Raw genomic sequence first — 12,920 nt, forward strand, 5'->3', positions numbered from 1 at the left:
AACTTGCATAGTGCGTTTATAGCCGATAGAGGGCCGCAAAGCGAATGCAGAAGTGCCGTTGACCCTGTTACCAGTTGAGGAACCACTGAAACGATTTTGGAAACATTATTTTAAGGTACAAAAGAACCTTTGGTGTTGCTTTAACAATGTTCTTTGCTCTGGAAAGGTAGTGGGTGCGTGCAATGTCCTGAAGTGATAGGGGGGAGAGGGCAGCCGATGATTTTCTGTGCAGTGTTGTGATGACCCTCTGCAGTGCTTTTTTGTCAGCTGCTGAGCAGCCAGCCTACCACACTGTGAGGCACTATGTTATGATGCTCTCTATTGCAGAGTGGTAGAGGGCTGCCAGCAGCTTTACACACAGGTTATTTCTTGTAAGAACTGAAAGCATAATATTGCAAACTCAAGCCCATCAAGCAACAACAGCTGGGCATATTGACCTGAATGTAACATTACTTGGTAATACTAACACAATTGTGTCCCACTTTCAGAGATGTTCACAAGTCATTTTTTGGAAGTCCAAGTCGAGTCTCAAGTCTTTGAGCTTGAGTCCAGGTCAAGTCTCAAGTCTTTGAGGGTCACGTTCAACTCAAGTCTCAAGTCTTTGAGGGGCAAGTTCAAGTAAAGTTTCAAGTCTCTGGCCATCTGATCTGTCCCTAACAATGTATTGTTAAATTTTATGAATTCAAAGCATGTCCTGTAGCTAGGCTTTAATGGAGCTAGCTTAATTTTGTTACATCCAGAACTTACATTGGGTCTCCAATTTAGGACATTGTATAGTCTAATCTTCTGCTACTTAACACATCCCTCTAGCCCTCGGACCTGGTGAAATATTAACCTAAGTCTGTCACATCATATGGATACAACTATAAAGATACAATTAGCCTGTTCCCAGCATTAGCACAACACTCTGCAATGGTTAGCTTGTTACCTGTGACGATATATGCTAAATGTAACATCTCTTTCACATTAGCAAGTGACTGGCCTATCTGGGTGCGTTTGGAGATGCCTGATGAAGTTCGACGTTGTTGATCCGGCATCATTTATCTTGGTGCCTCACACCTTGCATGTAGCTGTTGGCTTACTGCCACTGTTTACCAAGTTATTGAAAGCAAAACTAATGACAAAAGGCACAACTCCGGGAGGACTTGGTGTCGCCATCGTCAATGCATAAGCACATAAGGCATAGTGCATGCGTTACTTTGCACAATATGGCAAAGGCCAGGGGACATGCACTCATCATTCGTTTCCCCAATGTATATGCGCCAATAAAAGAAAATAGAAATACATGAATAAATTTAGATTTAAAAGCAATAATTGCATGAAAACAGGATGTTGACAAGTCTTGAAGCTCAAGTCCGAGTCAAGTCTGAAGTCTTTTGGGTTGAGTCACAAGTCAAGTCTGAAGTCAGCTGTTTGTGCGACTTCAGTGCGACTTAACACATAACAATAGACTTTGTGCTTTACAGCAACAGACACATTGTACAAGTACATTGGTCAGCTAAATGTAACAATGTAATGTAATAGTGTAATTGTGTTTAACCCCACATGTGGGAAAATAAAGGCTCACAAAAACATCTTTTAAGTGGGATCTAAACAGGGTGATACAAAAATAAATTCAAACAGACAATAACTAAAGCGTGAGAGAAACTGTGATGGCTCCATGGCTATGTGCAACGTAAGGCATATGCTCCAATGGGAGTTGCCTGGCCGTTGCAATCATGTTGCATGCTAAAAAAGAAGTCCGTGTGCTGGCTTTATTTCAATGTCCCACTGTCTGGCTTCTTGCAGAAAGTCCTTGGCGCCCACATCGGCAAAATGCCTCTCCCCTATTTTCATAAAAGTCAAAGCCTGCGATCGAAGTTCCCACTGTGGGTCAAAATAATGTGCTTTGACCTAACTGTAGTCTCCAGTGAGTGTAGCAGTGCTGCATTGCTTCCTGATTTCCCAAACTGATGGAGAAAAAAAAAAGCATTTCATCACAAACCCAAACACACCCAAAAAAGTGTAAATTTTTAATTTTTTACAGCACCAATATATATATGTATATTTATAATCCCTGGTGAGTCTATTCATGTTTATAAATTAGTCCAGTTTCACCAAACCATATATTGCAATAGTGCTTTAATAATGGGTGTGATTAGTTATGGGAGCAACTTACGGGAGCAACTTACCTTCTGGTAAGATCACTTCATTATTTTGTATTTTGTGTACAATCATTGACAACAGAGCAAAAAATAAAAGATATAACAAAAAACAACTTAAACTCACAATCACATAACTGTTCTGAGCGGTACTTGTAAAATCACTGCATTTATGCACAATTTATCAAAAATAAAAGTCAATATCGAAATCAGAATTTTGGCTCCAACATTAGTGTTAATGTGTATTTCCCTTGTTGTAGTTGCCTTGAACTGTTCTCTCTCCTTTGTTATGCCCCTCTTTCTTGTTAAAGGCCCTGGGTTCACCCCCACTGATGTTTTTGAACTTATCATGCCTGACGTCTCGTGAGGACCATGTGGGTGTGACATGAGACTATGCTTGATCTACATCTCTCTTTTATTTCTCTGACCATCCTATTAGTTTTGTTGCACCTGTCAGTTTGGAAATCCTCACACCTTTATCATTCTTATTGGGTCATAGTTTCTGCCAATCTTTAACCTGAGCAGAGGTCTAATCAGCAAGAATACGTGAGATCACCAGGCTGAGTGTGCAGAGTCTTTAATGTAACATGTCATTTAATTTGTTGACTGAATAACCCCAAGTGGTTTTAAAGTGCCCATATTATGAAAAAAAAAACACTTTCTGGGATTTGGGTGTTATTTTGTGTCTCTGGTGCTTCCACACACATACAAACTTGAAACAAAAATCCATCCATGCTGTTCTGAGGGAGATACGGTTTCTGAATGTGTCCTGCCTTCAGTCTCCGGGCGAGCTGGTCAAAATCTGCACGGCTTTCTACGTCATCGGCCGAAACATTTGGTCTGCTAGCACTGCTGCTAGCGCTGCTGCTAGCACCGCTAGCTAGCTAGTAGAAGTAGCTAGCTAGTAGTCCTTACCTAGGTATGAGCATGTGCGACTCCCAACAGAGATGGGATAGAAGTGAGATGTTTCACTCTGTCGCTAAAACAGAGAGATCAACACACAGGGTGAAAAGAGGAGCTGCAGTACAACAAAAAGATCGTGTTTTTTGAAAATTAAACCACATAAACCTATTCTGGTACAACCTCTAAATACAATTATGAACCTGAAAATGAGCATAATATGGGCACTTTAAACCTCGCTTTGACTTGACATAGCATAGCGGGCAAAGTGAGAGCTAATTCTAATAGAGTAATGCTCTGTCTGTATTGGCAAATAGGGTGATTTACCTGACTTTAGGGAACATACAGAAAGCTGTTACAGTGCAGTTTACAGTTACCAAAATATCCTGGAAACTGCATATAAAAGCTTAGTGGAAAGCGTCCTATCTTTTAACATAATCATGTGGTATGGTAACCTAAACATCCAAAGGAGGAACAAACTGCAGAGAATAGTGAGCATGGCCTCAAAAATTATAGGGAAGCCACAAAAGCACTTAAGCAGTATTTATGAGGAACGCATTACAAACAAAACTGAGAAAATGATTAGTGACCCCTATCCATTACACAGCGAATTTGAACTCCTATCCTCAGGGAGGCGTTTTAGAGTACCAACAGCAAATAGAAACATCTTTAAGAAATCCTTCGTCCCCAATGCTGTGAAGGTGCTAAATAACACTGGGAACCGTACTTAAGAATGGAATGTAGGGCGAGGCAGACTTCCAGGTTGCACTTCCAGTTTTTTTTAGTATGCTATATTCATCTATTTACTTATTTACTTTTGTAAATGTAACCTTTGTAAAGTCACTTCTAATGAAATGTATTGTCTGTTGCCCGGCTTGCCATCTTGGCTATGTACTGTTTGTAAAGTCCTGTCTCTCTTGTATTCTTGGTGAAACCGAAGAAAACTTTTCAAATCTGTACACAATAAAGTTTTCGTATTCGTATTCGAATCAGCAGCTCTGGCTTAGTCTGGACCACTATGTAGGATACCATTCAAGACTAGAAGAAATTGGGGACTTGTGTATTGTTAATTGGTCAGCAAAACAGGCAATATGTTATTTTTAAAGGGTTAATAACAAGTAAAAAAAACAACAGTGAACATTGAAAATGATATAGCTCAAAGCCTTCTACAAATCTATATGTGTGACAATAGACATTTATTTCACCAGATATTTTCAAGTTTTATTGGCTGCATTTCTTTTATGATTTTTAAGGTTCAAAGCAGAATGTATTGTCACAATATACAGGTGAACAACATTGCTCTTCTCCAGTGCTTTGGTATGCACAACCCTGGTACTGTCTATGCTGGCTCACTGGCATGGTTTACTGGCACACCTAAATATAACAAAGTCATTATTATGATTATTATTATTAGTAGTAGTAGTAGTTGTAGTAGTAGTAGTAGTCGTAGTTATAGTAGTAGTAGTAGTAGTAGTAGTAGTAGTAACATTTGTGCTTTTCCTTCAAAATCGCTGCTGTAAAAAACATGTTGCCACATGTTTGAGGTGTTCCCACTAATCTGTCTAAATGACTTAATATGACCTATATTTACATGAATCTCTAGTGTGAACAGTACTTAATCAGGAGTAGGTCTTTGGACTTTGACACATGGTCATTTTACAGTCAACATTGCTTTCTTTTAACCATGACCACAATCTTCCTAACCCTAACCAAGTAGTTTTTGTGTCGGTATAAACCTAACCAATCCTTAACCATGATGGCATATCAGGACACTTTCATATAATTGTGATCTGTAATGGTTTTGGAAAACACTGACAAACGGTGTTGTCCTTAAAACGTTGATGCCAGATCATCTATGTTATAAATCGGGAAGCCTCTGTATGTGTGTGTGTGTGTGTGTGTGTGTGTGTGTGTGTGTGTGTGTGTGTGTGTGTGTGTGTGTGTGTGTGTGTGTGTGTGTGTGTGTGTGTGTGTTTGTGTGTGTGTTTGTGTGTGTGTGTGTGTGTGTGTGTGTGTGTCTGTCTGTCTGTCTTTGAAATATCTCATGAACCATTCATCCAAATCTACTTCACATTTGGTTTCCCGGGTACCCAATGAACTTGGGGTTTGGATTTTTAAGCATTTGGAGCAATTTCGAGAGCAATGGCTATTTGATAATAAAAACTCTGAATAAAACTTAACGTCCGAACAATAAAGGTTGAAGAAAAAAAAAAACTGCTGACGCAGCAGGCTGTTGACACACTCTGTAAAGCAGCGGGGGTGGGGGATATTTACCGTCTTTGACTACGGTTAACTTTTTGCTGCTTGCAACGTTACATGATTGCTGGAAATCAGCTACCAAGCTAACGTTTCGTCACTTTCCTGGAGCACGAGCTGGGGAAAAAAGGCACTACCCTAACGCTGGCTTTCTACCCTTCCCGATAAAAGCCCAGCTTAAATTCACTCCGAGCATCTCGCTGAGAGGAAACTCAATAAGAAGCCATTTTGCCGACACTAAACATCAAACAAAATCCAGACACTATATCGTATTTAGTTGCTGTGAGCTGTAAATTCACCACTTCTAAAAAAGCGGCAGAACATAACCTAATCTCTGAGCTTCCTCCGCAGCAGTGTGCAGATAGGTCTGGAAATGTTTAGAAATTAACACCCCTGCTGAAGTGTTAAATTTCTTAACGATAATTGGAGACGAGACGCCACCGCTGTCATTGAACGCTGACTGTGGCGATATCAACATGCATTCCCGTTTGAGAAAAAGATGAACTAAAACGTAGTTGAACAAAAACTCTCTTTATTTCCATTGCCCTCCACCTTTTCTTTCCGCCACTTCTCTCTCTCTCTCTCTCTCTCTCTCTCTCTCTCTGTCTCTCTGTCTCTCCGCGGACAGACACTCACATTCCGTAGCCGACTCCGTCTCTGTGACTACGTCTCTGTGAGTCCGTCTCTGGTGGTTGATTATCGCAGCTTTTTGCTGATTGGCTCTCGCCAGGTGGGTAGCACACTGCCATGAGTCCATGAGGAAAATGTCTGATTACGCCACATGTTAATTGTGATATTTTGTGATTAAATTCTGAATCTGCAATGTTCTCTGTCAGGTAAATGTAGTATGCTACAAGCAGCAATACCACAGTCCAAGCAATCGGCCTGTTCCAAACAGGCACATTTTGAACGGGCACTGTATTAATACAACTAATAGGAAAATATAATAAAATATTTTGTTTTTTTGGTTAAAAAAAAAATTTTTAAAATAATTTTTTTTTTTTTTTTTTTTTTTTTTTTTTTTCCGCTTTTTTTTTTCTGTAGTGTTTTATCCCACCCCCCCCACCTAAACCCACCCCCCTCCCCCCCCAAAAAAAAAAATAAAAAAAACAAATGAAAAAAAAATTTCTTTTTTTTTTTTTTTTTTTTTTCTTTTATTTTTCTTTTTTTTTTTTTTTTTTTTTTTTTTTATTTTTTCCCCATGATGAGACAAACTTTTTTCTAGCCATAAAGTAATATTTTTCTTTGTAATTATGTATGGTTTGCAAAAATGGGAACTGCTGTGTCTGTTTAGATGTATGCGCGTTGTGCACACGCTTCATTATGGCCAAGCATGCGCCCCTAAAATAGCATCTGAATAACGCGCTACTGACTTTAGACTAGCGCCACTGACTTTAGACCAGAGAATGCTGCGACTTTTGACGACTGTACTGTAAAATGCCTCCTGATCTATCCAAACACCTGAAGCGCATTTTCAGTAATATTTTTCTTTGTAATTATGTATGGTTTGCAAAAATGGGAACTGCTGCATCCATTTAGATGGGAGAAGTGTATGCGTGTTGTGCACACGCTACATTATGGCCAAGCATGCGCCCCTAAAATAGCATCTGAATAACGCGCTACTGACTTTAGACTAGTGCCACTGACTTTAGACCAGGTTTTTCCTGGTCAGTGGCGGAATTGTTTTCTGAAACTGCAAAATAGCACCAGAGAACGTTAGCGCCGGAACACGCCTTCTCTTTTCGCTGAACCGCCCCCTGGAGCGCAAATACATTCCCTAATTTACAGACGTGCGTCTGTGGAGGGAAAAGTCCGCTGTGTGTCGGGTGCAAAATAGGAATGATACATGCGTCGTTGTACAAAGGCAATTGCGCTGAGTGCAAGATAGGGCCCCATAACTTACTGGTCATACCAGACCAAGACAGGCTGTGTCTGAATTGAACAGGTGTATGTTTTATTGCTTATGAATTGTTGTTTTTCTTTTGTAAGAAGAAGATTGTGTTAATTCCTCTTTCTACATACATAGTCTTGCTTTAATGGCACGAATAACTCCCAGTCAAAGCAAAAATACTGCAGCTACGGGGACCAAAGTATTTTAGCTGTCATGTAAAACCTCCTGGGGACGGGTAATTGGGGACTGGGGAGATTATTTTTTATTTATTTTTTTTTCCCTTTATTAACTATTTCCAATGGTCAGCCTTACGCCAGCTCCAAACATACTCTACATTTAATTCTATGGATGTCATAATTCAATCCAGCCAGGTTTCTATGCCAATACAGGTATCGGATGAAGACCAGGAAAACCATATTCCTACTTCTGAAAATATGTGTCCACTCATTAATGTCTTGTGCCTCCGAGTGTATAGGTGTTTGTTTGAGGACAGAGGTCACAGTAAAAGAAAAACCCTAATTTAGGGGCCTCATTTATAAACGTGGCGTACGCACAAAACGGGGCTGAAAATGTGCGTACGCCACTTCCCACATTTTTCACTCCATATCATCCACGCTACCATGAAGATTAAATCCAGCAGTGTTATTTGTGCTTGTACTGAGTGATAACTGTTCCATAAACACCTCCAACTCAAATCTTTAATAAAAATGTGTTCTTAATGTTTAATCGGCGTTGTCTCGCCGTCACATTGTCCGCTACGGAGCGCATGCAGGAGGAGGAGATGGCTCGACTCCATGGAATACAGGATAGCATAAAATACCCTACCATTAGATAACTGCAGAACAGAGTGTAAATAACTAAATATCTGTCTTTAAAACTGCATATATCATCAAATGTCAAAGTCTGAAAATACAGCCGTTAAGCTCTGGCGCAATCGTTGCACTTAATGTCCTCGTTATCAGTCCAAACTTTAATACTGTTCATAATAAAACCTGCATGAAGAAAAGTGTGTTTGCCTATTAGACTTTATTTCGTCTTCAAATTGTATCTCGGGGTGGGAGTACCACTAGTTGGGCTTTTGGGCGTACGTACACTTATAGTAAGGATCCTATGCACAGTTTTATAAATGAGAGCCCAGGAGTCAAACCTGTATGGCTGTAAATAACACAGAGACAGCATGCCAGTGGAGAATGTTTCACTATTTCTAAAAGTGTCTCTGCCAGGATCCTCAAAAAGACACTTCATTTTTTTCCTTCCTTAGATCCATCTATACATCCTCTCCTCTGTGCCTCACTCTTTCATTTCAAAGCTCCCTAGTCATTACAAACATACAGTGAGGATAGGTGGGTAGTGAACCGGAATTTCTCCAAACCTCACTCTACATTTGGCAAACCAGAAGTGCAGTATACCAACCACATCAACCGCCCCCGCTGGCTTCAGTATCACAGAGCATTCCTTGTGCACAGATGTTGATGGGATTGCTCAGCGCCTTAGGTTGGTTTACAAAATAAAGATGACTGCAGAGAACATAGCACTGCCATATATTCCAGGCATGATCCACTACATTTCTGACTGATGGCTGAGAATATTATTTATGCTGACCTAGGTACTGCGCATGTGCGACTCCCAACAAAGATGGAACAGACGTGAGATGCCTCACTCACTGATATAACCTCTAAATACAGTGAATAATATACAATATCAACAATATGAAAAATGTGCATAATATAAGCACTTTAATATTTCTACAGACTTGCCTGGCCTGCCATAGCTGGTGCAGCAGAGAAGAAGAGCAAAGGGGAGGTGAAACATTTTAAAGTTATGAGGAGACAGTAGATATCTGTGGGATCCCTAAAAGAGCAGTCATCTGCTGTTGCTATGATACCGGTGGGATAAATGAGTCTTGCCCCCGACGCAAATCTTAAATGGGTTTGTCTGAAGTAGCTAGGCGCGCTTGTTCCATGGCGGATTGCTAATATAACGGCGGATTTGCCTGGTGCACGCCAGCGGGAGCTGTCCGAGATGCGGCAAAGTAATAAATGCCCGTCTTGTCCGGGTGGCGATGTTGCTGCGGCCTCTCGGGCGCGTCTCCTCAAGTCTGCAGAGGATTGCTGCAGCCATGGAGCGTGGGCCTCCAAACGCACCACCTGCACCTGTTGTGCCCCTTCCTCCTCCCCCCACTCCATCTCCGTCCACCCGATCCACCAGGAGCGCATCGTGCATTACTCCCGAACCAGATCCCGCCGTAGTTCAACATCACGTCTCCTTAAGTCCTCTAATATTTCCTCATTTATGTCATCAACACATCCATGATTCATGGAAATGTGTAAAACACAACAAGCCACAAAGAATGCTGCGACTTTTGAGGACTGTACTCTAAAATGCCTCCTGATCTATCCAAACACCTGAAGCGCATTTTCAGTAATATTTTTCTTTGTAATTATGTATGGTTTGCAAAAATGGGAACTGCTGCATCCATTTAGATGAGAGAAGTGTATGCGCGTTGTGCACACGCTACATTATGGCCACGCATGCGTCCCTAAAATAGCATCTGAATAACGCGCTACTGACTTTAGACCAGGTTTTTCCTGGTCAGTGGCGGAATTGTTTTCTGAAACTGCAAAATAGCACCAGGGAACGTTTGCGCCGGAACACGCCTCGTCTTTTCGCTGAACCGCCCCCTGGAGCGCAAATACATTCCCTAATTTACCGACGTGCGTCTGTGGAGGGAAAAGTCCGCTGTGTGTCGGGTGCAAAATAGGAATGATACATGCGTCGGTGTACAAAGGCAATTGTGCTGGGTGCAAGATAGGGCCCCATAACTTACTGGTCATACCAGACCAAGACAGGCTGTGTCTGAATTGAACAGGTGTATGTTTTATTTCTTATGAATTGTTGTTTTTCTTTTGTAAGAAGAAGATTGTGTTAATTCCTCTTTCTACATACATAGTCTTGCTTTAATGGCACGAATAACTCCCAGTCAAAGCAAAAATACTGCAGCTACGGGGACCAAAGTATTTTAGCTGTCATGTAAAACCTCCTGGGGACGGGTAATTGGGGACTGGGGAGATCATTTTTTGTTTTGTTTTTTTTCCCTTTATTTCAGAGTGACAGTGGATAGACAGGAATGGTGGGAGAGAGATGGGGGACGACACGCAGCAAAGGGCCGCAGGTCGGAGTCGAACCCGAGCCGCTGAAAAAGGCCTCAGCTTACATGGGGCGCACGCTCTTACTGGGTGACCTAAAGGTCGCCCCAGGGGACTACTACTAAGTCTATACTTTTCTGCCTTTTAGCAATGAAATTATCATTACATGATGAAACTATGTTTCCCAAACTAAAAATAGCTGCCTTATCCCCTGACTATCTTAAACACCATCCTACACAGCTTCTCCATCTTTTCCAAATCATTCAGTAGTTGAACATATAGTAATTAGGATGGAAGACCAAGTTAGACTACAGACTGAACTAACAGCATAACTCAGAAATGCCAAGAGACACACAGAAACAAGACTGGTGCCGTGCGCTAAGGCAGACAACATCGCTGACCCATAATCACAGAGGTTGATGTATGCAGTTATACTGTATATTTAGCTTGTCTTCTCGTCCCGATGGCCGGTCACTTGTGGCCAAACCAAACCAATGCCATGGTAACATCAAATTTGGAAAAGGCTACTAAAAAAAAACAGTGATGCATGCATATATATCACATATACAGCTGTGTATATTAAGAGGTAAATTAATCGACAACCACCAAGGTAACAAGCAACCACCAACAAGAACACAGATCATTTCTCCCTATGACTTAACACTAATTTGATATTGATTGTGATACATGTACATCACAAAATATCACATAGTTGGCACTTTGATTAGCCATCTACATAACAGCACATGCAGTAAAGAAGTGATGACAGGGTCTTACCTTTCTCTTTCAGCTGCTAGTAGGCAATGATGAATGCCACTTTGCGAGGAGAAAGTGAAGAGAGTGAACTCCTGACTTGGTAGTAGACAGTCCTCCCACTGGTTGGCGGAGGGAGTGGTGAGAGTGTCAGGGCAGCCTTTATAAATCCTGGCTAGCTTCACTGACTTCACCACAGAATGTGACACTATGGAGACCAATGTGGACCTAATGTGGATTTACATACACACACACACACACACACACACACACACACACACACACACATCTGATGTGTAGGCTGACCACAGTGTGAAAATGCATTAGTGTTTGTGTGTGAAAGTGTCTAATAATCATCATATTAAATCATAGCTAACACCTTCCATTTATTCAATAGTAGTGCAGTGTCTGTTCAACATGTAACTGTTTGGAATAGGCCGGTTGCTTGGCCTGTGGTACAGCTTTCTCCAGAACCATTTTACCCCGAAATAACTTGCAGAAGGACCCCAAAGCACGTAATATGCAACCCAACTGTATCCTATACTTACTGTGTATTCCTACTTCAGAGGAAAACATTGTACTACTACATTTACCTGAAATGAAATGTTACTGGCTACGTCGCAGATTCAGATTATACTTACAAAATACAATTCAAATATGTATTGTTATTCATTAAACCATCCAGCATTATATAAGAGCTGAAAGCTCCTCCTTGAACAATAAGTAAATGTAAGTACATTGTGCTGATAATGTCTCTCTTTTTACTGTTCCCTTTTAGTAAACATCTGATTGCAGGACTTGTACTGTGCAGTATTAACAGTTTTAGCCTACAAAAAATAGTTACTTCAGAAAAAAAACATTTTGAGTACTTCTTCTACCATGTTAGTCATTACTTTTACTAAAAATATTTTCTCTCTGAATTTTGTCAGCTATTTTTTTTAATCATTTTAGTCAAAGTGATATAGATGATATATCTTATTATCTGATGAAAAACACAGGTGCCTACTTTGTGAGGACTTTGTGAGGTTAACTGCTCCTCAGATCTCTGCAGGGTAAATCCAGACAGCTAGCTAGACTATCTGTCCAATCAGAGTTTTCTGTTGCACGACTAAAACTACTTTTGAACGTACACATGTTCCACCAAAACAAGTTCCTTCCCGAGGCTATTTAACAGAGGCGCTGTTGCTCCGTGCTGTGCTTAGCGCCGCCCAAGACGATTGTGATTGGTTTAAAGAAATGCCAATAAACCAGAGCACGTTTTTCTCCCATCCCGCAACGCTGTAAGGACTAGCCAGACCCTCTTCCGCAGCACTGTGGAGGAAGGTCTGGCAATGCGAGACTAACAGACACCCAACTGTCCTGGTGTAATACAGACATGTGAACTAATGACAGATATTTGCCTCCTTCATGGACAAACGGTGGTGCATGATTGAAACATTGACATAGGATTTGATTATTTACTTATTAATCAAAGGTGCCGGAGCAGCTCCAGATTGTTCCGGCCCACTTTACCCCTGGTTGAATTAATATTATTGTAGTTTAGCAGTTACTCAGCAGAAGTAGCCTAGGCTGTTTGTGGATGTGGACATGGTTTGTATTGAGCCCAGGGGAGAGAGGTCTGAGGATGGCTCATGAGAGCAGTGCCAGGTGAGATGACTGACAGCTGGTGCTCTTTGAATAACTATACTGGAACCTGGGATGTCTGGCACACACCAGAGACAAATAGCAGCGCTGGCTGTTGAATTCCGTTTACTGTTGAAATGTTTGCCGAACTGTGTCGGGAGTTTTGGAGCAGCCGGACCACGTGCGCCAGAAAAGCCAGGCGACCAGAGG

At 41.2% G+C, this 12,920-nt stretch overlaps 1 protein-coding gene across 1 annotated transcript in view; it reads right to left on the bottom strand.

Annotated features, from left to right (window-relative positions):
• Positions 1-11,151, bottom strand: part of si:dkey-225n22.4 (collagen alpha-1(XXI) chain) — a 92,788-nt gene extending 81,637 nt beyond the window's left edge. Inside the window, exon 1 of the mRNA XM_039789599.1 lies at positions 11,112-11,151. The gene's annotated coding sequence lies outside the window, so the exon portion shown is untranslated. The remainder of the gene's footprint in view (positions 1-11,111) is intronic.
• Between the last annotated feature and the right edge of the window lie 1,769 nt (positions 11,152-12,920).

This window comes from Perca fluviatilis, chromosome 22 (genome assembly GCF_010015445.1).
Source record: "Perca fluviatilis chromosome 22, GENO_Pfluv_1.0, whole genome shotgun sequence".
Lineage (NCBI taxonomy): Eukaryota > Metazoa > Chordata > Actinopteri > Perciformes > Percidae > Perca > Perca fluviatilis.